Source organism: Sus scrofa, chromosome 16 (assembly GCF_054392235.1).
Source record: "Sus scrofa isolate SSC_HxYL_T2T_F1_AM1 chromosome 16, Sscrofa_HxYL_maternal_Yorkshire_Landrace_v2.0, whole genome shotgun sequence".
Lineage (NCBI taxonomy): Eukaryota > Metazoa > Chordata > Mammalia > Artiodactyla > Suidae > Sus > Sus scrofa.
Window position 1 is genome coordinate 24096453 of NC_139398.1, and position 26405 is coordinate 24122857.

The following is a 26405-nucleotide window of genomic DNA, read 5'->3' on the forward strand; positions in this document are numbered from 1 at the left end:
ATACATGTATGTGTAACTGGGTCACCACGCTGTACAGTGGAAAATTGACAAAACACTGTAAACCAGCTATAATAGAGAAAAATAAAAATCATTATAAAAAATAAATAAACCAGACTGGAATATGTTTGGGAAAGAAAAATAATTATTTCATCTCACTTACCAATTTTGATACGTCTTAACAATAGCTAAAAAAAAAAAATCAACTTATTGTGTTTATCCTCAGAAATGCAAGAATTATTTAACAATAAATGATCTGGTGAAGTTCCCATTATGGCTCAGTGGAAATGAATCCGACTAGCATCCATGAGGACACAGTTTTGATCCCTGGCCTCACTCAGTAGGTTAAGAATCTGAGATTGCCATGAGCTTCAGTGTAGGTCACAGACATGGCTCAGATCTGGCATTGCTGTGGCTGTGGTGCAGGCCAGCAGTGGTGGATGCAATTAAACCCCTAGCCTGGGAACTTCCATATGCTGCAGGTGCAGCCCTAAAAAGCACAAAAAAGCACCAAAAAAAGAAAAAAACAACAATCATGTAATGTAAATTACCACATTAACGGATCTCTAGGAAAAAAAATACGATCATCTGAAAATATGGAGAGAAGGCATTAAAAATATTCAATCTATGATTTAAATTAAAATAGCTTAATAGCTAGGAATGGAAAGGAAATTCATTACCTTAATAAATATAATCTACCAAACCTTACAGAAGACAGTTAATGGTGAACGTTTGTAAGCTTTCTTGTTATTAGAATAATTGACAAAACTATTCAAGTGCCCTCTCTTATCATTTCTGTTCACTATAGTACTGAACATCCTGTCAGTGGAGTCAGATACCCTCTATACCAGCATCTCATTATAAGCATCTTACATCTGCACATTTAGACCGTGATGATACACCTAAGAATTAGAAACAAATGACCCAAGCTGACTTTTTGATAGACTATATTATCAATACATTGGATAAAATCTGCAAACCACAAAATATAATCAAGGAGTCCAACATACAGGAAAGTCAGTTGTTCAGTTGTATTCCTCTATATCAGTAATATACAATGCGTACTGAAAAAATAACATTTCAAATAACATTTAGAAATATTTCTAACATAAGCTAGTTGACAAAATAAGATAGGAATAGGGTGTTAACAATCTTTACATATAGAAGTACTTTTTGACGTACAGGCAGGTGTGGGCAGTTTAGGGAAAGAGATAATATGTAACTAGAATTTATGCATAGTGAGTAAATCAAACTTATTAAAAAAAAGAAAACAGTGTAGGGTTAGAAATTAGAAATTTAGATGACAGTCAGGTCACGAATGGCTTGTTCTATCAGGTTACAGAAACAGGCTTTATTTTCCTGTCAATACTGAAGAAATGGAACTATTAGAACTCACATAATACATTCAAAGCTATATTTTAGGAAGAGAATTCTAACAGATAGACTGATGCAGGGAGAGCCTGAAGAGAGGGAGACCATTTAAGTGTATCTTCTCTGTATAATTTTAAGTTTAAGTTTATTAGACATCAAAATTTTCCAATGAAATTACTTTTGTAATCTATAACCATTGAAGCAGTGTTACCTTTGGAATATGCATTATGACAGTGTTTTCCTTTAGCATATTTATTTCTTTTGTAGCCTATAAACTTCTTCATACATCTTTTTAAAATGGCAATCACCACTACAAAAATTCTCTTTCATATCTTATTAATATTGCAATAACCATTAAGACGATGCAACATATATTTCAGTAATATAGCAATAACAATTAGCTTGTTTTAATGCTAATAAAATATATAAGCATGTCAGTGTAATATATACTGCTAACTTCATATGCACTCATTGGTTGATGACTTTAATAGTATAATGTAAAAAGAGAGAAGTCATAGGGGGAAAGGCATGGCCTTTGGAGTCAGGCCTGAACTTGATTCCTGATGCTACAGTTTTCTAATTGAGAACCTGCATAAGTATTTTTCTTCTCCGTTTTAGCTTTTATTTTTTATTTTTTTTTTTATTTTTTTTTAAGACTTTTTTTTTTTTTTGTCTTTTTTTTTGTTGTTGTTGTTGTTGTTATTGTTGCTATTTCTTGGGCCGCTCCCACGGCATATGGAGGTTCCCAGGCTAGGGGTTGAATCGGAGCTGTAGCCACCGGCCTACGCCAGAGCCACAGCAACGCGGGATCCGAGCCACGTCTGCAACCTACATCACAGCTCACGGCAACGCCGGATCGTTAACCCACTGAGCAAGGGCAGGGACCGAACCCGCAACCTCATGGTTCCTAGTCGGATTCGTTAACCACTGCGCCACTACGGGAACTCCCGTTTTAGCTTTTAATCTCTTTATAACTATGGATGGTAATGCCAACCACACAATGTGTTGGTTGGACTAAATGAGATGACATATGTGACATTCCTAGCCCAGTTACTGGCCTATTATAGGTCCCAAATAAAATGAGTTCCTTTCAAAGTTCCCTTAACATTACATAATATAGTGAGAGAAAATAGAAAGTATGCCAGCGACGGCTCTACTTCTGTGTGTGTGTGTCTGGAGGGTGGGAGTGGGAAATTCCTACAGACTTGGATAATGAAAAATATTAAAATGAGAACTGAAAAAGTTAATTATTCATGTCCAATATGTTCAAATAATTGAGAGCATACCAATGATTGACTAAGGTTTTAGCAGTTATTATAAGTCATCATTAATATCATTATGGGTTAAATGAAGTTCCCAAAAATAAAATATGCAAAATGACACAAATACTGAGAGAAGTTATAATTTTTCATGCCTATATTACTCTCACGGTAATATATAATCAATAAAGTATCCAGTTTTGAATAGCACCCGCTTTTTATGGTAAAAACAGTATTTATCTCCACAATCACCTTTGTTTAAACCTCACAGAAACTCTAAGGGAATACATACTGTGACTCTTTTGAAAGAGGTTGTTTGCGCCCATGTGTGCATGTGTTTCTATTCAGAGGATAAGAAGAATGAGGTTAGAAGACAAGAAGGTCATTGTGATTGACAAATACAGTAGTGGTGTGGAATGATGGCAACGGAGATAACAATAATAAATGAAACTTCAGACTTTTGTTCTAACTAAAGGCTCCAGGATAAGGGGACTGGTGGGAAATGAATTCCTGTGTTCTCCAAGCTCATTCATGCCTTGGAACAGTAACTGTCAGTCTGGAGCGAGTTAATTTGAACAAGGCATTGACGTTCCAACAAGCTTTCTCATACTCTGTGTTGTATGGCAGACTATTTTAAGTGGGCTACAAGTTGATTTCATGAGATAGATGCATGTAACATTGCTTGTGTTTGTTGGATCCACTGAGAACACTCCAAGAAGGGACGTGCATACAAAAGCTTTGCTGGTGGTGTGAGGGGAGCAGGAATGTAGAAGAGTCCTGGGAGGTGACCAAGATGGCCTTGACATTCCTCTCAGTGGGACTGGACTTCAGACAGATCACTTTCTGCCTCTAGGTCCCTGTCCTCCCTCTTATCTGGCCCCTTCAGAGTCTAAATGGCCTAAGTGCAAACTCCCCTCCATTATTTTAGAGCATTCACCTTAGAAAACATGCCATGGAGGAGTTCCTATTGTGGCTTAGTGGTAACGAATCTGACGAGTATCCATGAGGACATTGGTTCAATCCCTGGCCTCGCTCAGTGGGTTAAGCATACAGCGTTGCCACAAGCTGTAGCTTAGGTCAGATCTGGCATTGCACCTGTGGCATAGGCCAGCAGCTGCAGCTCTGATTTGACCCCTGGCCTGGGAACTTCCACATGCAGCAAGGGTGGCCCTAAAAAAAAGGAAAAGAAAAGAAAAGAAAAGATGCCATGGTAATTTCCTTGTTTGTGCGTTTGAGATGTGAATAATTTTAATAGTCTCCTGCCAGTTTTACAACCTAGGACTACCTTTCTCAAGGACCTTGGAGCCATCCCTTTGGAATGGAATCATGAGAGAAGGTAGTGCCCCTATCTCTCATCACTTAGGGAGGATAGGAGCCTAACTTCATTGGCACCTTACCCACATTGTAAAACTACTTCCCATCATGAAAATAGGAGAAAGTTTGCTTCCCTCTTGGGTAAGGCCAATTGGAAAACACAGATGGACTGTGATCCCCATAAGGTTGCCCATAAGAAATGTCTTACTTATTTCTGCAATGGGCTAACCTTAGTACTTTTGCATTTCCCAGTCATGGCAGTCTACAAAGGGTGTGGCCATGGCCCAAATATTACTGTAAAGACAAAGGGTCAACAGTCACTTAGGATCCCACAGAAGGAGAGGTGAGCAGTGCTTTTCCATGGCCTCCAATGTCCAAACTGCTTACCTCTCCCTAAAGAGTAGTTTATTTATGGTTCCTGTGGGCCTTTCTTCTAGAGAGGAAATTTAGAAGCGTGGGAGAAACTTACTGAAGTTGGTGTCAGACCATAACTGGTACTCACTTCACCTTCCTCCATTATTTATTCATTCAAATCCTCCCTCCCCTCACTTGCAGCTATCACTTCCTTTGGTCTTAATGGCTTACTTGGTGATATAGCTAAAATTTTCACTCCTAAGGGGCCTGAATCCTTAGCAGTCATACCTTTCCCAGATCAGGGCTGCTGTACATGCCCATTCACCCATTACAACAGGGCAGATAGGTGCCAAGAGCCTCCAAGTGGACCATCTGTGTTCCACACATATTGCTTCACGTCCCTATTTTTATAAACGGCTTCACCTCTGTTGATTAAGATCACTCCCCTTCTATGGCAGTGACTCCTATTTTTATCCCCTTGTCCCTGCACAAGGCACATTTGGGCAGCAGCCATCGTTTATTGCCTGTTGGGACCCTTGCTCTGCTCTTTGCCCATATTATGCCCTTTATGGAGACTAGAGTCTCCAGCCTTGCAGAGGAGACAATTCCAGATACACAGAACGCAAGATAGCCTAGAATTATGGTAAATGGAACCACTCCTGTTTCTCCCCTTTTTTTCTAGAATCCATGCATTCTTCCTATTGGTGACATGGTGGCACACTGAAGTCTCTAATTTAATGCATTCCCTACACCCTAAAGGATGGTAGCACATCTTTTCATAGAATGGAGTTTTAGCTTTAGAAGGTTGCTCTAGTGCTCCATGAGGCAGGCTTCTTCCAGACAGTTCTGTATATGTATTGACCAGTGAAGGCCAATTCTGTTACTGTTTTGATGCCAACTAGTGCCCCAGGTCAGATGCTATCCTGTGTGGGATTATATGGGTGAGGATAAGGCAGTTTGTAAACACCCAGATAGTTGTACTATCACAAGCTCTGTAGGCAGAATAAGCAAAACCCATGTAAGAGCAAACCTATGGCTTGTCCAGGTCGGACAGAGACCAAAGTAATCAACTTGCAGCAAGTGTCTGGTTCCTACCTCTTGTTTAAAGAGGTACTGCTTTCATTTTTGGATTTTTTTATTCATCTCACAGTGATCATATGAATATATACCCTCAAATAATCATTTTTCTCAATTAATTTTAGCATGCTACATTCAGCCATGCTAAAAAATAATTTAGTAAAATATTATTTGAGGTATGTGTTCACATTGGCACTTCAAGATTAATAACTACCTCAGAAATAAAAGTTCAGTATCTTTTAAATAAACCATTTTTAAAGTATTAATCTTTTCTCTTTTTTGTTCAATATTTTATCTAAACCAAATTGCCTATCACTTAATTTGGACAAAATAGTCTCTGTTAATGCTTATCTAATAAAGAACTGTGATCTATAATACGAAATCATGCTCAGATCTTCATAATAAATCACTTTTAAATATCACATTTGCTTTCATTCATTGAAACATCTCCAACTTCAAAGGCATGAAAATGCATTTTAGAAAATTTAATACAATGTGTTCAATTGAAAATAAATGCTATCATATGATCTACAATAGTCTACATATATAGGTGATTTTTAAAAATTTTGTGACTGATTTTTTCGATAAATTTATTAAATTATACAATGTCTACAGGAAAAAAAAATGCACATTATCTTTTCCCAGGCTTCACAAAGTGAACCTACATCTGTAAACAGCACTCAGACATATAAAACTATTATATCTCCCAGGGACTCTACTAGCCCATTCTAGTGGGCTACTGGTGGACTCTACTAGTCCCTCCCTAGCCCAGCAAGTTTTACCACTATTCTGTCTCAAACAATATTGTTTTGTTTTGCAAGACTTGTCAACTTCAGATAGGAAATAGTGCATGATGTATGCCTTTGCGCTGGCTTGTTCATTCAACCCTATCCAGAACACAAGGCAGAACCACTTCTAAACTTGCATAGGCACAGAGTTTTGGGACTCCCTGCCTTTTCTCATTCCACCCTCAGGGTGTCCTGATCCCATTACCTGAGTATAAGAAATATCGTTACGTTTAACTAAGACATCAGAGCCAGGAGATTGCTTAAAGATTATTTGGTAATAGATCATGTTTGGAAGTAGATCAACATGTAGCATAATGGTAAATGCCACCTTACTTGGAAGAGATTTACAGGAAGATTTAGTGACATAGGTTTACACTTAATTCAATCATATAAAATTTTTAAATGTTGATACTTGCAAGAGGGCACTCCAAATTAGGAATTAATTAGTATTTGGTTTGCTGTAATGGATATTAAGCCAATCCAATTCTTATTAAAATAACAGATGATAATTGTGTTCTGTTAGCACAATAATATTCTATACAGTCTTTTTAGACTACTGAGAAATTATTTTTTTTTTGTAGCAGAGTCCTGAGACTTACTGAGAAAAACAGACAAGCAATTTTTAAAAATAACCATTTTGCTTATTTCTAGTTTGGATTGGACTCTATAATTATTTCACAGACCACTGAAATTGTTACATGCTGGAAACTTCTGTGTGTAGGAAAGGATTTGACAAGTTTAAATTTGTTATGGTTGCCATAGACAAAAACCTTCCAGATTGCTGTAACAATATTAATCCGCAGTATTGTTAAGGTGAAAAAGATCTTTGACATTCACATTTAGGTTCCACACATTGAAATTGATTCATTAGTCTGAGAATTTTTTTTTTATTTTGTTCATTCTCCCTTCTTATATTTTTTAAATATATATAAAATTCAATATATAAATGATATTGGGTCAGCTCTGGCTGACAAATAAGAAAGGCGATTAGTGGATGAAGGAAAATCTTTTAATTCTTAAGGGAATAAACTCTGCTCAAACATCATCTTTTCTTCTGTAGTATATATTAACTTTCATTCAAATATATAGCAAATACTCAAAATTTCACAATTCTTTCCCAAAGTCTTCCATTTTTGATACTTGACTATAATTTCTTCATCCAATTTTGTGAGGGAAGAGAAGTGGAGTTGTGTTAATACAATGATGCAAGACAAATGCCAAATGTATGTCTCATGAGACTTATATTCTCCATATAGAGAAGCACAGAAGCATGGAGCATGGTGATATATATGAGTGTGGCACCAAAGTTCTACAGATCGATGTAGATATATAGAGTTAGGCACTTAAAGCAATTGCTTTCAGTCATCTTAGTGATAAGCAGTCACAGATGAGATGTGTGCATTTGAGATGAAAGAGCTTGTGTAAATTTAAATCAAATCCAAAGTCTGACATTTACCTCATTTTGGTTGGAGAGGAAAGGAATATATTTAGGGCTGAGAAACAAATTTAAATACTCAAGACAAGTTGAACAGAGTTGGAAATTCTGTCACAGAATCTTCTCCTCTTAGATTCACTGTAGAAAAATAGTTTTGACTGCCTCATGCATTTATAGTTATTTAAATTGAATATTTAGTACTTATAGTTATTTCTTTGATCATGGATTGAAATAAGATCAATGTGTGAGAATAAATTAAAGGGTAGTCATTTGATTGTTTAGTTATGAGAAATAACCAAGAAGGGGGACTATGATCATCAAGAAATATGCTTGGTATTATAGATCCATTCAATATGAATCACACAACACACAGAGTAGAGAGAACACTGTGATCATTAAAAAATTGCTGAATCCACTGAACATAATATACAACAAAACATGTTTATACTCAATATAAGCCACTGTAAATTTATACTTTGCAAAAGATTTTTAAAGTCATAAATGTGGCCCTCTCATAAAATGTCTTTTAATATATAAATCAGAAAAAAATAGCTGATTAATAATACAGATGGAAATATTGATGTAACACTTTAGTTAGCTATTGAATAATCTAGAGAATTTTCCTCTAACCCAAAACTGTTCAATTAAATGTGATTACTCAATATCAGGTTCTAAAAAATGTTTTAAATAGTAAAAAATTAGAGAGGTGGAAGTTTTTATTATGCACAGCATCTAAAAAAGGAATTACAAGTAATATCCAACCAGCTTCTTCTGCAGGGTGGAAGGTTTTCATGGTCTGGACATTGACCTTCATGATGATTGTGGCTGGAGACAGACATGATAATGATCAATATTCAGCCATAGTTTTGACCAACACTGGTAAATCTCCCTCAGCTGCTTGTTCAAAATGAGAAAATAAGAAAGAGTTTTTGATTTTTAAGATGTTATCTGAAATAGCAAACTCTGAAGCAGTCCCTTAAAATTATTAGTTTAACATTAACTTAGGTTTCCTATAGTAAATGACAACCCTCAGCATATTAGTAAAATGAAGTCTGTTCATCTTTGGACAAACACTGTCCCATCAAAAGTAGATACTTTTACTGTATTGTTTATCCAAAATACCTATTTATTTTAAAACAAGGATTTTTCATACTCAGAGCAGAAATTTTTGAAATATTTAAAATAAGCATTCTTCTGGCCACATTCAAAAGACCATTGCTGGAGTTCCCATGTGGCTCAGTGGTATTGAACCCAACTAGTATCCATGATGATGAAGGTTCAATCCCTGGCCTTGCTCAGTGGGTTAAGGATCCAGTGTTGCTATGAGCGGTGGTGTAGGTCACAGATGCATCTCAGATCTGGCATTGCTGTGTCTGTGATGTAGGCCGGCAGTTGAATCTCTGATTTGACCCCTAGCCTGGGAGCCTCCATATGTTGCAGGTGTGGCCCTGAAAAGAAAAAAAAAAATAAGGCTATTACTTCTGCTTTTCATCATTGGGTTTGCAGTTTATAGATGTACCATGTATGTGTCCTACTTTGCCATTCCTCAAAATGAATAATCACAAAAAGAATTTCCTGTTACACATGTGAAGAACTATGAAGTGAACCTGCCACAGTTTCATAGATTCTGGCAGAGGACAAGATTCCTGGCCCACAAATAAAGGGGATTATTAATCACTGAACATTAGGCAGCATGATTTTTTTACTTGCATTGGCACCTACTTGCCTCTCAAATCCCAAACCAGAAGTAGGTGTACTGCACACTGTACAGAATTTGCGCTGTAGCTGATGAACACCAAGCTCAAGAAAATCCCCATTTTAAGAGGAGTTTACTAGCAGACTTGCCCAAATTTTGCCCCAGATGGGGTCATTAACTTTATCAAACTCATTAGAAAACATATCTGCCCTCTACCTGCAAAGGGTATTTTCTTTTCTTTTTTTTTTTTTTTGCTGATAAAATTTCCTTCAAAATGGATTCAGCAACAAAATCCATCACAAGACGTGTAAAAATACCATGGAGAATTGCCTTTGAAATAAACAAAATATTTGAGAATTAGCTAAGGGCAAAAGCTATAGAGGTGACAGCCCAGATAAAAAGGTGAAATCAAATAGAATAAAAAGCTAATCCCTCTTTAGCATTAATGTGCAGTCAACACTGGATGGGAATCATTATCTTCTCAGTAGCAGGTCTCTTCCTACCAAATGCCTTTTTTAAAAAGTCTACCTGCTTCTTCCTCATTGCCAGAACATCTGAGGGAGGTTTTTTCTGCACCGTTGATCTTTTATTTAATTAATTAATCATATTTTTTCAACAAACACCATTTATCACCATTGACATATTTTGTGACTAATGCATGCAAGCTAATGATGTCGAAGTTATAAACAAAAATTATTTTCAATAATTTTTCAAAGGACCTTTATATTCCTTAAAAAAAACACAGTTACAGGTAGATAGATATAAACATTAAAGAATATGCACAGAACAAAACAGATTCAGATTCAATAGAAGCAACATAAAATGTTCTCACTGAGTCACAGATTCCATCACTTTTTAAAAAGTTTTAATCTTTTATAATAATCCAAAATATTTTCTTTTTCTTTTCAATTGCAGACATTATCTGTTTTTCTGGGCTTGAGCTTGCTATAGATTTGTAGCCTCAACTAAAATATATGATCATTCAACCTTCATCAGCCTTATTGTAACTTTTTCTCTTGGTGTATTGAAATTAGCACCGGTGTAAAATATTTCAAGGAATAATTCCCTTTACCCAACAGTACAAACCTAAAGTGAAACAGATCCATTGCCCCAATCGAGCAAGACCTCTCAGGCAGCTAATGACTAATTGAATGTTCCTATGGCTTCATGTTTCTCCCCACCAAGGCCAACATTTTGTAAGAATATTCTACTTAATTTTTTTTTTTAACTGACTGTATAATCAGCAAAAGAAAAATATTTGATTTTTATATCTTAAGAGGTTCTAATGGAGAATTTATACTACAGTTAATATTTGGCACAAGTATTTTTTGCCCTTAAATAGCAAGCTATCATTCAATAAACTCCACTTACCACTCTTATTACTCTAAATGTGCTTATTTTTTTTTTCCGCTTAGTAGTTAAATTGATCTTATGTAGTCTTGTGCAGAGACCAGCTCAGCAGGATGGGGCTGAAGAATGGGTGCTGTGAAACTTAAGGAAAAAAGTTAACATAAAACAAGACACAGAAACATTTATCTTAAGTAAAAGTGGGAACCACGGGACTCAAGGTCTCAGGAACCAAGAGCGCCACCTCAAGAAACCACACTGGTTTTATTGTGCTCTTTAGGATTATGTCAAGTAAGAAGGGGGTTGTAGGTGCAGGATATAGGTTTTTTTAAGTTATTTTAAAAGTCACATAGCCGGTTGCTGATTAAGGTTTTATTCTGACCTTTAGGCATTTAACAGTCTTTAGCATTTGAGGAAGCATGGGTCAGCTATCTATGCATAGCATCTAGAGAATCACCATTGTGCTTCTGCAGACTGTGAGCCTATCTGCAGCAACCCAGCATGCCTATGTGTGCACCTCTGTTCTCCCTGCTAATGCATATCCGCTAATGACCCCTCATAAACCTCTTGAGCCATAAAAGGCTCCTCTTTTATTCTTTTTTTTTTTTTTTTTGTCTTTTTGCCATTTCTAGGGCCGCTTCTGTGGCATATGGAGGTTCCCAGGCTAGGGGTCAAATCGGAGCTGTAGCCACCAGCCTATGCCAGAGCCACAGCTTCGCGGGATCCGAGCCACGTTTGTGACCTACACCACAGCTCATGGCAACGCCAGATCCTTAACCCACTGAGCAAGTCCAGGGATCGAACCTGCAACCTCATGGTTCCTAGTCGGATTCGTTAACCACCGAGCCACGATGGGAATTCCTCCTCTTTTATTCTTAAGAGGACATAACATGCTGTGCAAATGGTACCAATCTGCACAGCTCCGGAGTGCCTAGACCAAAGCATTAAGTCCTCATTTAGCTGACCCTATGAATAACATGCCTTTAGGTCTTTGTTCTTAAGCTTAAGTCATTTACTAGTACTGTGGCTGTTTTCCAAGCAGGAAGATGGGGTAAAGTAAAGCAGGACAAGATGGAGTTTTCAGCAAAGAAGCTAAGAAAATATTGTGGAAACATGTCTTGTGACAGTCTTGCTCTTTGCTCTCTTGACTCTTACCAAGAGTGTCAAATATAAAATTATTTTGTGTTTGAATTTCTGAAAATTAATATTGATATAATTTTTGGTGGATTGATTTCTATATTGATAAAATAATTAATTATCTTATCTATATGGTATGAACTTACAAGATATTAGATCTTCTTTTACTTTCTGTTATTTTAATCTGATTTTGAGGAACTTCATAATTCCTGAAAATCTTTTACAAATGTCTACCTCTACACAGAACAAAAGCACTGTTTTAAATTAAAGAAAAAATAGAAAAATAAAATAGCCCAACTGATTAGTCAATAATCATATTTTTTGAATGTCAACAATCTAGATTTTTTTCCCATTTTCTCTTGTTCCTCTTTTTCCCTTACTCTGTTTTTGCTTGATTTGCTTATTCTAACTCAATAATTGATTTGGAAATATTGATTGATAACTTCTTCTGTGTCAGACAATGTGCCACATAATGAGCATACTATTTGGGCAATAGAGACAAGATCCTTTCCTTCTTCCAGTTTACACTATAGTGGAGAAAGAAGACAACGACAAACAAAAACCATGCAGTAAAGCATTCAATAGTGGTTCTGCAGTAGCATGTACTGATTTTTAAAAGCTCAGGAAAGAGAGGTCTAGGCTGAGACCTAAAGACTGAAAAAGTCAATTTCTCCCTCATCCCCTCTTTTCCCTTTTTTAGCACATAATCCTCTTACCTTAATATTTATTACCATTAATGTAGTGTCTATATCTGGGTCTCTATATAACACAATTATCAGCTTATCATTATTTTTAATTTTATTTAAAATATTTATTCATGTCATTTCATAATCACTAACTCCTGAGACTTTCAACAAAAGAAAAATTATAAAATTCTTAAATTGCAATTCATTTTAAAATAGCAAAAGAGATAAAATACATTTTTCTCTTAGATCACTTATCAAGGTGGATACTGCAACACTTAATTTCATGTATCCTAATTGGCTATAAATATATACGAGAGATCTATAGTTCAGTATTTATGTAGTAAAGGAATTCTTTATTATAAGCAGCGAGGGAAACTGGCTTTCTATGTGATGACATACTTCATAGTTATGTAGTACCTCTCTCCACTTAACTTATAAGGATAGCTTTTTATTACACAAGTATTAGATATTTATTCTAAAGATTTTGAAACTAGAAAGAGTTTGAAAAAAAAAAAAAATCACACAGGAATTCCTGCTTTAGTGCTATGGAATCTGCGGCATCCCTGCAGAGCTGGGATACAGGTTCAACCCCCAGCTGGCACGGGGGTTAAGGATCCAGCATTGCTGCAGGTGCAGCATAGATCACAACTGTGGCTGGAATCAGATCCTTGGTCTGGGATCTCCACATGCTGTAGGGTGACCCCCCCCCAAAAAAAAGTTATCCTTTGCAGAGTAATTATAGATAAGAGTTTGATATTTTACTGTTGCATTTAGTTTATAATTAATGAATGTATGGTTATATATATGTAAATTTGTATATACAAAATATACTGCTTAAGCCTCAGCCTTATGCAGAGTCATTTAGTGATATTAAGATTAAATTAGCCAATCTAAGAAATGTATGACTTGTTCTTCTGCCCTCGCCCCAAAAGTCTCTCCTCCAAGCATACTTTTCACAATATTATTCTCAAAGTCTAGCATAACATATACTTCTAAGCCTAAGGTTAAAAACAAACAAACAAACACATTTCCCAAGGATGTTCAATAAATGTTATTGTGTTCTTTTCTTTCATAATATTTTCATCTCTTATATTTCATTTTGTACTCTAAGTGCTATGGGATAATAACCCATTTTTTTCACAAAAATCATAGAAATAACATTGTTAATAAAATTAGCAGCATAAATGTAGTATTTTATTATTTTCAAAGCACTTTTATAAGAAGTAATTTTTTTTTTTTTTTTTTTTTTTTGTCTTTTGCCTTTTTACCTTTTACGTGAGCCACTCCTGTGGCATATGGAGGTTCCCAGGCCAGGGGTCTAATCAGAGCTGTAGCTGCTAGCCTACGCCAGAGCCACAGCAACGCGGGATCCGAGCCGCGTCTGCAATCTACACCATAGCTCACGGCAACGCTGGATCGTTAACCCACTGAGCAAGGGCAGGGACCGAACCCGTCACCTCATGGTTCCTAGTCGGATTCGTTAACCACTGCGCCACGACGGGAACTCCTGAAGTAATATTTTTGATATTCATATAAGCTCTGTGAGATTTGAAAAGAATTATTTTCATCCTCATATTACAGAATAGAAAATAGATTCATATTAAGAACATAGTGTGTCTTTAAGCCCAGAAATACGAAAGGAAAGGGTCAGAAACTGAACTTGGTATATTTTAATGAAAACTTTTAAAAAATCATACTCTCAAAAATATCCCATAGAGCTTTATTTTATTATTAGAAGTTCCATGCATTTATATTTCAACTAATCAATTGAAATTAAAAGAAATTTAGCAGTTTATTTGCCTATAGAATCTCAAATCCCTAAGCACACTCATACCCCTCAAAAATGTCTGCATTTTTTCACATATAAGAGGTCTATATCATATGAAGAAATAAGCAAAGTTATCAAACTTTACATGCTGATATTCTGTTTGAAAACAACCTATAGTTCATACTTTCTTTTAGTAACTGCTATGGAGTCCTTGTTTTTATGCAAATCCATTTCCACTTTTAGGAATAACTAGGCTTACATACAGTAGCTCATTAGTATCTCAATTTTATGCTTATATAATATAATTGACTCATTGTAATTAGCAGGGTGCTTATTTTTGCCTGAAGTTAGACATTTTCTTCCTTTTTGCCTCTTGGGTCAGAGATACAAAGCTAAGTAGAAATTTGTATAATTATCCCATGTATTAAAAAAGTTCTAGAAAGTCTAATCAATTTAAGTCATGAAATGGTTTTTCTTTCTTCAAAATCTGTAATTCAGGAAAATATAAAGCTCTTTAAGAAATTCACTTTGCCTAACCCAGTTCTCATTATGCACATTCTTAGCCTATGCACTAAAAAAATAATTAATTAAAATTTATTTTAATTACTACATTGCTAGCATTTAATACAGCAAGAACTTCTTTAAATTTTATACCTTTTGCTCCCAAATTCACTTCACTCCTGTATTCATTTATCAAATATTCATCCTATGTATCAGATATTCCACTATGTATTTGAATAGAAAGATAACTAGAGCATGTCCTTGTTTTGACTTTATATATTGCAGATTCTCAGGGAGCAGGAAAAAATGGCCCAATTAGAAAATAATAAATGCCGTAATAGAGGTGTATATGTGTTACTTAAGTAACACTGAGGAAGAGGATCACAGACTCCATCTCCAGGTAGACTGGTTGTCAGGGGAACTTTCCCAGAGAAGGTTGCTTTCAATCAGAATTATACAGTGTTTGAAACATTTCACCAGATGAGCCCGATAGGAAATAGGGAAAAGGCACAAAAATCAGATATGTTCAACTGCATGGATTTTTCAAGCAGAATGAGTAAAACATTATGCGAGGAAAAGCATAGTGAAGGGTATGGGACAGGTGGCTTAGCTAGAAAAAACTTTTAAATGTTAAATTTGAAAGGGACATTGAAGTCTGGATGAACTGTGGAATTGTGGGCAACAGAGTAAGGCAGAACTTGGCTTGAATCCTGCTTATACCCATAGTAACCATTCCACCTGGGACAAATGACTTAATAACTATAAAACTTGGTTTTCATATTTGAAATATGGGGATAAGCAAATATATACATATTCCTTTTATGGGTTTGTCAGGTTTAAATAAAATAATAAAATATATGTGATGAACAGAGTCTCATTTTACTCACATTTCAATGAATGCTGCTGATAGTTGGTCTGCTATTAATATCATTAGGTTTTGTTTGTTTGTTTGTTTGTTTGTTTGAATAGGGAGAGCATTCTGGCAGCTGTATAGAGGATTCACAGGGAAAGGAAGGTGCCAAAAGCTAGGGAATCTCCTCAAAGAATCTCTTCATAGAGTGTTGCCTACAGTGCACAGAACATAGTCAGGAGAATAATAATATTGAGAATAAAACCAAAAACATCTGAACTTATTTAGTGCATCATATCAGAGAAACATAACCAATAGAATATATTCATATCTTTCTTTCTTTGGTTTGTCCAAGTAGATGTATGTATATACATATATATATATAGAGAGAGAGAGAGGCAGAGACAGAGACAGAGAGAAACAGACAGACAGAAGGAGACAAACAGGACAGAGACGGAGACAGGGAGGGAGCGATTTATTTTAAGGAACTGGCTCTCTTGATTGTGGGGGCTAGAATGTCTGCAATCTGTAGGGTAGCAAGCAGGCTAGAAACACAGGAAGAATTTCTATTACAGTTTCTGGAAGAATTCCTTCTCTTTCAGAAAACCTGTTTTGGCTCTCAAGGCCTTTTACTGATTGGCCTTCACATTATGGAGGATAATCTGCTTTATTCAAAGTCTGCTGACTGTAAATGTTAATCACATCTAAAGAAAAAAATGACTTCACTGCAACGTCTAGACCGGTGTTTGACCATGCTACCGGGCTGCATAGCCTAGCCCAGTTGACACGTAAAATTAACCATCACAACAGGGCTGATGAGGGCAAGATTTAATATGTTTAACTGATAATCTGTGAAATGTCCTAGAGACTATGGAAGGTGGCATTGGCATTCAAGCACCTAGATATCCGATTCCATACTGAGAATGTGTCACTCATCCTTGTCATCTCCTAGTAGAAGCAGATATGAAGATGAAACGTGAGAACTATGTCTGCATGTGGGAAATGAGTACAAAGAGGGACCATAAAATTGTTTCCTACAGTTTATTTGAAATCATTAAGTGGCTGATAGATTCTGAAAAGTGATGGTGGAGGATAAAGAAATCATCTATTTCGAAGCAGGTGGGTTTTAGTCTTATAGGACCTTAAGCAAAGATCAACATGTTAATTTCCCTGAGTAAAAATCTTCCATGAAAAAATAGATTGTCATTGTTCCTTCCCTCCTTCCATTTCAAATGTCACCCATGCTGCGTGAAATGTCTTTCCACATTTATCCACTCACAACACCAAACTCCTCCAAGTTTGAGATGAACTAGAGTCTTCCTTTGATGAAGACTTCTGTGAGTTTCCAAACGCACTTAGTCATCTTCCCCAGTGCTTTTATAGCCCTAGGCTCTATTAAGACCATCACTCTCTACAGTGGCCTCCTTGGGGTGCAGACCCTTGTCTGACCCGCTTCAGCCACTCAGAAGCTAACAAAGTATTGGACTCTGTCACTGGGCAGTAAGTTACTACCGAATGGATATAGGTTAGTGTCCTCATTTTATTAATAGAAATAGGCATATGATTGGTCTGGAGTATAAGATATTATGATCTATTTATGGGCCCTTTTAAATACCCAGCTTAAGTATTTACTGAGTTTGTAAAATGGTGTTCTGGACTCATTCATAGCTTTCTTTGATTGGTTTGTCCAAATTATTTATCATTCTTATGCCTTTGTAGTCATGTGATTAGATGTGCTAGAAAAAATACCCTTGATACATGGCAATGTTGATTATGGTGTAATCTGAACTAAATCTAAAATAAACAATTAAAGGGGTGAAAGAATCAGTAGATACATTGCTATACCAGCTTTTTAAAAAGGTTTTAATTTCTCTCATACAGAAATAGGCAAACAAATTAGCTTTAGGTATTTACCTTTTTCTGGCTCCTACCCTAAGTGTCCCTTCATTGTATTTCTTTAATTCAGTAAAATCTTTAATATTGTGATGTAATTACATAACACTGTGCTACAGCTTAAAATTTTATTATAATATAATTGATGCAAATTCTAATAATTTAAATGTAGCTAATGATGGCAACTTTAGACATCTATACTCTGTTCACAGTTTAAGGCACATAAATTTATTTTGAAGGAAGAGCAAGTACATATGAAAGCTGATTTATACATTTGCTTTCGAGGCCCTAAAATTCCATCTGCCTGTGCAGCATTAGCCACATCACAAGTAGGTCAGACTCTTCCAGGGGCACATAGGTGTTTAGTAAAATTGTGTCTGGTAAGTCCCACACCTGGTACACACATCAGTGATGAACACAGGTTTCTCCTCTCAGAGCCAACTTCTTATCCATGTCTGCATCTGTATACAGTTTCAGGCCAAAAATGAAAGGATGAGCAGTGACTTTGGCTAATGAAGACACATTGGGCGTACACATAGGATTATTCTTTATAAAGGCTTTAAGTTTGAATAATATTTTCATAGAAAATCCAAGAAAGAAAAATAAAATGCTCACTAGCTTTTATTAAAATACCAATCCAGGAGCTCCTTTGTGGTATAGTGGATTAAGAACCTTGTGTTGTCATTGCAGTGGAGAGCGTCACTGCTGTGTTGGTTCAATCCCTAGCCTAGTAACTTCCATATGCCATGGGTGTGGCAAAAAAATCGATTGTAAATAATAAAAATCCACAGATATATTAATTTATAACAACCTACTTTAAAGAAACAGAATAAACTTCATATTAGAGGATATTTTTTAATTTAAAAGGGTATACAGCATATTGTAATGTTAAGATGTGTATTGACGTAGATATGCTTGACCCACTCTGATGTAGTTGAAACATTTGTGTCTGTGTTCTTCTGTTCTGCTACTGATTCCCTGTGTAACATGCGTATTCTTGATTTTAAGCCCCTAAATAAATAATTGCTAACTTAATGAAAACTTATGAAGCACAAAATCTTTTCTATTGCAATCAAAAACTCACATTTTCTTTGTTAGGTTGAATCATTAAATTATATGGATGAATTACAAATTAGAATTAGGGTATTTTACTGACTTCTTAAAATGAATGTGAATGTTTGGATTAGTATGTTTTATTCTTAATCTCCTTTTAGTTTTAAAGAGTCAAGAAATGTGTATTAACCTCTAGGAGAATGTTCTTAAAGAGTGACTTCAGTTCGCTTCTAAGGTGCCAGCCCCTTCTCTGTCTCAGCCATAGCTTCAGACGTTTTAAGGTGCTTTACATACTCTGCTGATACTGCTCCACTTTTCTCTCCTGTATTTTCATAACATAATTTAACAAGCACTTAGTGAGTGTCCACTAGGTGTCAGACATTCTCCTAATAATTTCAGGAGAAATCTCTTTACACAACTGGAAAGGAGACAAGGAGAAAGACAGTAGGAGAAAGACAGTAGGAGAAAGAGGTGATTTCCTGCTCTTTTCTCTTTGAAAATGTTGAAGGAATGTACTTCATTAACACTTTCCAATTGGACCTGACCTCACAATTGATTTAATTATAACATTATTACTTAAAAAATGATTTTGAGTAACAAATTAGCACAATAAATTAATTGTTCTCTTAAAGACTCCTTTGTAGAAGGTGTATTGTTCACAAGAAAATATTTTAAAGATGTTTATAATTAATCATGTTTTCATTCATTCACAAAACGTTGATGAAATACCTACAAAATGGTAGTTCCGTGCCGTGCACAATTTCTGTGAAAAAATATGCAAATGAAAAATGATTCCTACCCTCAAGGAATTTATATGTAGAAATTAACATCATAATCAAATTCAGAAATGCAAGTTGGAAGGTGAATGCTACATACTCAATCAGCAAAGACAGAATTTAGGTACCAATATAAAGCTTAATATTCGGTTCTTACACCTTCAGGCAATTTTTACATTTAAAAAAACAACAGATTTGTTCATTTTGACTAAGCATATGTAATCTTAAAACAAAATAAAAGTTCAAATTCTAAAAAAAAACTTGTGTTGGGTGTCTTGACATTGTATTGTAAAGAAAGTCTATTTCTTTTTCTTATTCAACATTGTTTTGAAAATACTCAGGCATGATCCTAACTGAAAAAAAAAAAACGCCTCAGGAAATTATAATGTAAAAGCAACAACTTTATAAATTAATATATAAACATTGTCCATTAAAAGAAGATAATTTTTTAAACTGATACAAAATGCTATGCATAATGAGAATTTACATTATTTCAAAAAAAATTAAGAAAACTTAAGCTCCAAGTTCATTGTGGCTTCTTTTTATATATGCAATATCCAAAAACATCTCTATGAAGATTTTATTATAGTCATCCTAAAATCTCCTGTTTTCTACCTCCATTCTATTAAATTCTACTGGTTTAATTTGTTGCTTTAGTTTCATTGCATAAGGTGTTTGTTTTTTCCCTCAATATTTGCTGACTCATTTAATTTACTATTATTATTTTTTATTACTATTTGGAAATCCCATTTCAGTTGTAATTTGCTGCGGTAGTTCCAGGTGTGATATAAAATGGACATTATGTACTACTACTACTGAGAGGTATATACCAGGGTCAGTTCTTTCGGATATGAGCTGGTCCCTCTTTCCTGGGTATAATGAGCTCTCAAAAACATTTCTTTGTCTCTTCATTCCCAGGACTGACACTCACTGCTCCAGTACAAGATCAAGTGCCACTAAGGCTAGTTCTGTGCAGAAATGGGAGGAACTCGAATGGTTTAGCTATTCCAAATCTACTTTCCCTTAGTAGCCTTGGCAACAAATGTTTCCAAGTTCACTGCTGCATCTTGCATGCATTGAAGCAGCTTTGCACTCTGATGCTGCTCCAACTTTTGAAGCAATTGTCTGCTTCACATGTTCTGGGAAGTGATTTCTTCAGGTTTGACATCCGAGCCTACTTCACAAATTTTAGGGTTCCCCTCAATATTTCTGTCAAATGACATCATTTCTTCTTTCTTTGTTGAACATCTATAGATTCATTCTCATTTGTGAAATAATCTTTTCGGTCCATTCATGGTATGTTAAGTGGAAGATAGAGTGTATGTTTTTCTTACTTCATCATTTTGTCCCAATATTTTAACAGTCTCCACTTTTCTATTCTCCATGCTGTAAACACATATTTATCTTTCAAGACCCTAAACACTGTACTCTTTTTTATACACTTTATTACTTTAATACAGAGGTTTTTATTTGAAGATGTGCTTCTTTCCTTGGTTCTTTCTTTTCCTGCGGGAATGGCAACATTTCCTCTGTTTCTTACATAAAACTTTAAAATCTTTGTTTTCTCTTTTAAATCTATTCCCTTCAGGTAAACTATTCACTGAGGTTTTTAAAATCTGTTTCTTTTAACTGTTGTTTCTTCCTCATAGTTTTAATTATTTTCAAATTTTCCCTCACTCTTCATTTCCACTACCACTTTTGGTTCCACATCCATTTCTTTTTTAAATTTTTTTTATTAGAATATAGTTGATTTACACTGTTGTGTCAATTTCTGCTATACAGCATAGTGATCCACTCATATACGTATATACATTATTTTTATCATACTATCTTCCATCATAGTCTATCCCAAGATAGGGGATATAGTTCCCTGTGCTATACAGTAGGACCTTATTGCTTATTCATTCTAAATGTAATAGTTTGTATCTACCAACCCCAAACTCCCCATCAATCCCACTTCCTCCTCCCTCCCCCTAACAACCACAAGTCTGCTCTCCATGTCTGTGATGTGTTTCTGTTTTGTAGATAGGATCATTTGTGTGATATTTTAGATTCCACATATAAGTGATATCATGATATTTGTCTTTCTCTTTACATTATTTCTTGACTGGCCTATTGTATATACCTCAGTGGCCATTACCTTCTTTAACATGCTAACTTATCAATTTATTTCATAGCAGACAAAATTACTTTGAGAGCATAAATCAGATCTTATTTTCCCACAAATCATCAGTGCCTATGGAGAGTGTCTTATCATCCTAGATGAGGCACAAGATTCTTCCTAATTTTCAGCTCATCTCTTTCTGATTCTTGGAATCCATTAAATTTAGAGTCCTTTTCCCCACTCTGGTTCCCAAGTTCTTTCTAGTATCCTTGACTTGTGTAAGTTCAATTGAGACAAGTAACTTAGTATGTAAAAGGATGCCTCTTCAGAAAGATATTCTCTAAATATTTCTTGAAAAACAAATTGATATCAGAAACCAAATGTTGAACAGGTGGATTCTTGGTACCATTATCTAAACTCTTTCCCTAATTTGTTTTCTAAGCATTTCATCTCTGGCCTCAATCTTTCAAATGCTTCTCAGTAATCAAAACAAAAACCCAACCAAAGAAAACCAAAATACTCTCTTAGTACAGCACAAATAGTCCATTGGACTCACCTTCCTTTGAACTATTTTATTTTGTTTTATTTTATTTTGCTTTTCAGGGCTGCACCTGTGGCATATGGAAGTTCCCAGGCTAGGGATCAAATTGGACATATAGCTGCTGGCCTATGCCACAGCCACAGCAATGTGGGATCTGAGCTGCATTTGTGACCTAACAACACAGCTTATGGAAATGCCGGATCCTTAACCTACTGAGCGAGGCCAGGGCTGAAACATGCATCCTCATGGATCCTAGTTGGCTTTATTAACTGCTGAACAACAAAGGGAACTCCCTGAACCATTCTGTTCATCACCAACCTAGAGAAATTGCATTGCTGCCTTACCCTCATAAAAAAAAAAACCCACAAATAAGCATGAACTTGGTAATATTATATTGAACCATATAAAATTAAAATTTGTTCTTGGTCAAAAAAATCAGATTTGGGCAACTTTATGTGATTTACCCTAATATGTACAGTATTAATTCCAAAAATACTAGCAATTGTAATTTTCTCTACCTAGTTACCTTTCCAATGAAGATGTGGTACTGCTCAGAATTTGATATATCAGACACGTCATGTTTGGATCTACCCCTTAATATGTATTTGATACTAATAAGATATTTTCTCTGGCTGGAATGGTTTTACAATTTTTTTAAAAAATTAGGTTTTATTTTTTAGAGTAGTTTTAAGTTCACAGCAAAATTACTCAATTTTGAAAGTAGTACAGAGTTCCATATATCCTTTTATTCCATGTAGGATGCCTCCTCCACTTTTAACATCCCTTGACCATGGTGGGACATTTGTTACAATTGATAATGCCATACTGACACATCACAATTGCCCCAAGTCCGTAGTTTATATTAGGATTCACTCTTGATGTTGTACATTCTATGGGTTTTTGACAAGGGTATAATGACATATATCTACCTATTTAGTAACATATAGAAAATTTCACTGTCCTATAGATCCTGTGTGCTCCACCTATTCATCCCTCCCTCCCTCATCCTGATCCCTGGCAACTGCTTATCTTTCTGTTGTTTCCATGATTTTGTTTTTGTCATATAGTTGGAATCATACAATATGTAGCCTTTCCAGAATGGCTTCTTTCATTTAGTAATATGCATTTAAGTCTTCTCTATGACTTTTCTTGACTTGATAGCTCTGTTTTGTTTTGTTTTGTTTTCTAGCCACACCTATGGCATATGCAAGTTCTAGGGCTAGGGGTCAGATCAGAGCTGCAGTTGCAGCCATATGCCACAGCCAGGGAAACACCAGATCTGAGCCATATCTGCAATCTATGCGGCAGCTTGTGGCAACACCAGATCCTTAACCTACTGAGCAAGGCCAGGGATGAAACTCACATCCTGACAGACATTATGTCAGATTCTTAACTCACTGAGCCACAATGGGAACTCAGCTTTTTTAGTGTTTAATAATATATCATTGTCCAGATGTAGCAGAGTTTATTTATTCATTTGCTACTGAAGAACATTTGATGGTTTTCAAGTTTTGGCAATTATAAATAGAGCTGCTGTTAACTTCTATGTGCAGGTTTTTGTATGGACATAAGTTTTCAACTCAGATAAATCAAGGGCATGATTACAGTATCACATGATAAGAGCATATATATAGTTTTATAAGAAAACACTGAACTGTCTTCCAAAGTGGCAGTGCCATTTTGCATTCCCAGCAGCCTTTACTACTTCTGATTACTGAGAGGACTCTTGTCCACTATTCAGATGGAGGGCAGTTTTCATTTTCTTTATGAAACCCTCATCATCTCCTTTAAAATTAGAAACATTGCTCTCCATTTTATCATAAGACTCAATATTTTCAAGTATATGTTAATTAGACCCCAGATGAGGCCAAATCTAGGAAAGAAGGACAAGTATTCTCCCAAGGGTCAGCTCACCTTACAACAGGTTCTGGTAAATGATGGTGACTCACATCAAACTTCAGAGCTGAGTAGTTGAGGAAGACATGTTTTAGGGCAAAAAAATGAAAGACGTAGACACTGCTGGTATCTTTCTGGATGTGTTACACTAGTCAATGGCTACATAAAATGAATTTAATTACAGGTTGCTTAGAGATTTGTTGTGGGAGCCCTGATCTGCTTTGGCATTAAGCTCCTGTCTGAGCACCACACCGGGAAGAGAGAGGTTTTCTCTTTTCAACAGTGAAGTAGGACTTGGCAGATTAAAACAACGAGCGGCTAACACATGGGGCTTCCTGTTGGGGACAGGACCGCAGAGATGACAGAAATCAGCAGGGGTCAGGTTTTTGACTGAAGGAAGGGACTCCCTCATCTTAGTTTTATCCTGTCTTTGAAACTATGACCTTTGAACAAAACTCTTAAGGCAACTGAGAAGAACTTAGTGATGTCCAGAAATCAGTTGATTTATAAATAATGCTTAAGAGTTAAGGATTGACAGAAATTAGTCAGGAAAGGGAATCAGTAGGTAATAAATACCTCAAAATCAGCAGACGGCAGATGCTATTGAAATAGGACTAACAAAATAAGTAGGAAATAGGACCTACCAATTATAGGAATAATTAAAGATCAGATAAAATAATGCATATTATAGTATTTTGGAATAACATGTTATGCAAGGTAAAGTATTCTTCATCACAGAAATACATGTTTTTAGCTGTACTGTGAAAATAATTTAAATAACTAAATTTTAATCAGTTAGTATTCTTTATTGGGTGAGATTGATAGGAAAAAACAAAAATAATTTCATTAAGTATGAAAATACAGATGTGTTTATTTACATCAGTTTTATATTTTTCTGTAATGTTCAGGGGTTTTTTAAAGAAAAAAAATGTGTTCACAAGCTAAAGAATTCAATAAAGTCCTCAATAGGACTGACCCATTACACTTTTTAGTTTTCCATGTTGAAAGAAATGATCATCAATAGGTTTTAAAAATTTGCTCACATGTTCAAAAGCTTACCAAACCAAGAGTGAGTATTTAAATATTATTGTTTTTCTCATTGTTAAACCAAGTGAAGTTGACAGAAATGAGGATTTCTTCCAAAGAGACATTTGGTTTTTCTTACTTAAGAAGATAATAGAGATTAGGCACCTTAATTCCCTAAATACTAAAATTTAGAGATTTTTAATCAAGATTTTGGCCTTTAGTATATTGTATCATTTGAAAATGTCCAAAGGCTTATATAACTTTATTTGTAATATAGATTGGTGTTATATATACATTTTCTATGAGAGTCTTAAATGATTATATTCATGTGGCTGATTAGAAAACATTATAGTTAAATATAGTAGTGACTAAGAGCATAGATTCAGGTGTTAAAAGTGTCAAATCTTATTTTGACAAATTGTTATCTGAGCAATCTCAGGTAAATTAATAAGAGCTCTTTCACTAAAATGTTATGGGGATTGAATGAGTTGACATCTGTAAATGACTTGAATGATGTGTTTGACATTCAAAACCAATCAGTGTAATTTACTGCATTAATAGAATAAAAAATAAAATCAATATAATCATCTTAATAGATGTAGAAAAAGTATCTGAGAAAATTTAATACCAGTCATGAGAAACGTCTTCAGAGACTTAGGTGTAGAAGACAACATCTCTAATATAATAAAAAAAAAAAAATCCATGAAAAATCATAGCTAACTTAATACTTAATCTGAGGACCACAAATTTCCGGAAACAAGGAAAAGGCAACAAGACAAGGAATTAGGCAAGAAACAAGGATAGGAACAAGGCAAGGATGTCTGCTTTCAGTACTAGTTAACATTGTGTTGGAATTCCTAGCTGATGCAAAAAGAAGAGAAAAAAAATTCATTCGGTCAAGAATGGAGGAAGAAATTATTTTGTTTTCAGAAAACACGATTGCTTTTATATAAAATACTAATCAGGAAAAACCCTAATATTAATAATAAATAAATTTAACAACATTAAAAGACTCAAATCCACATGAAAGAATTAACTGTGTTTTAGTGTACTAGTAACAAACTATTGAAAATTACTATCTTAAAAACAATAGCATTCACAGCAAGTTCAAACAAAAAAAAATTGTGATAAGTATGGTAAGCCCACTAAAATGAAAATTATACAATAGAACGAATAGAAATTAAAGGAGATCTGAATATATGGAGAGATGGATCATATCATATCATAAATTTAAAGGATATAAACATTTTATTATGTAAATCCTCCCCAAAACAATATACAAATTCAAGGTCATCCCTGTAAATAATCCACCAGGGGCTTTCTCAAAGAAATTAAGTGGATTCTTAAATGGACATCAAAATCCAAAGGATCCAGATAGGGGACATATACTTCTTGATTTTAATAACACAATTACTATTAAATGAATGGTAATTAGAAGAATGTAGAATAAGACAAATAAATCAATGGGACAGAAGAGAGAGTCCAGAAATATACATAAACATATATGATCAAATGCATTTTCAAATAAGTACTAAG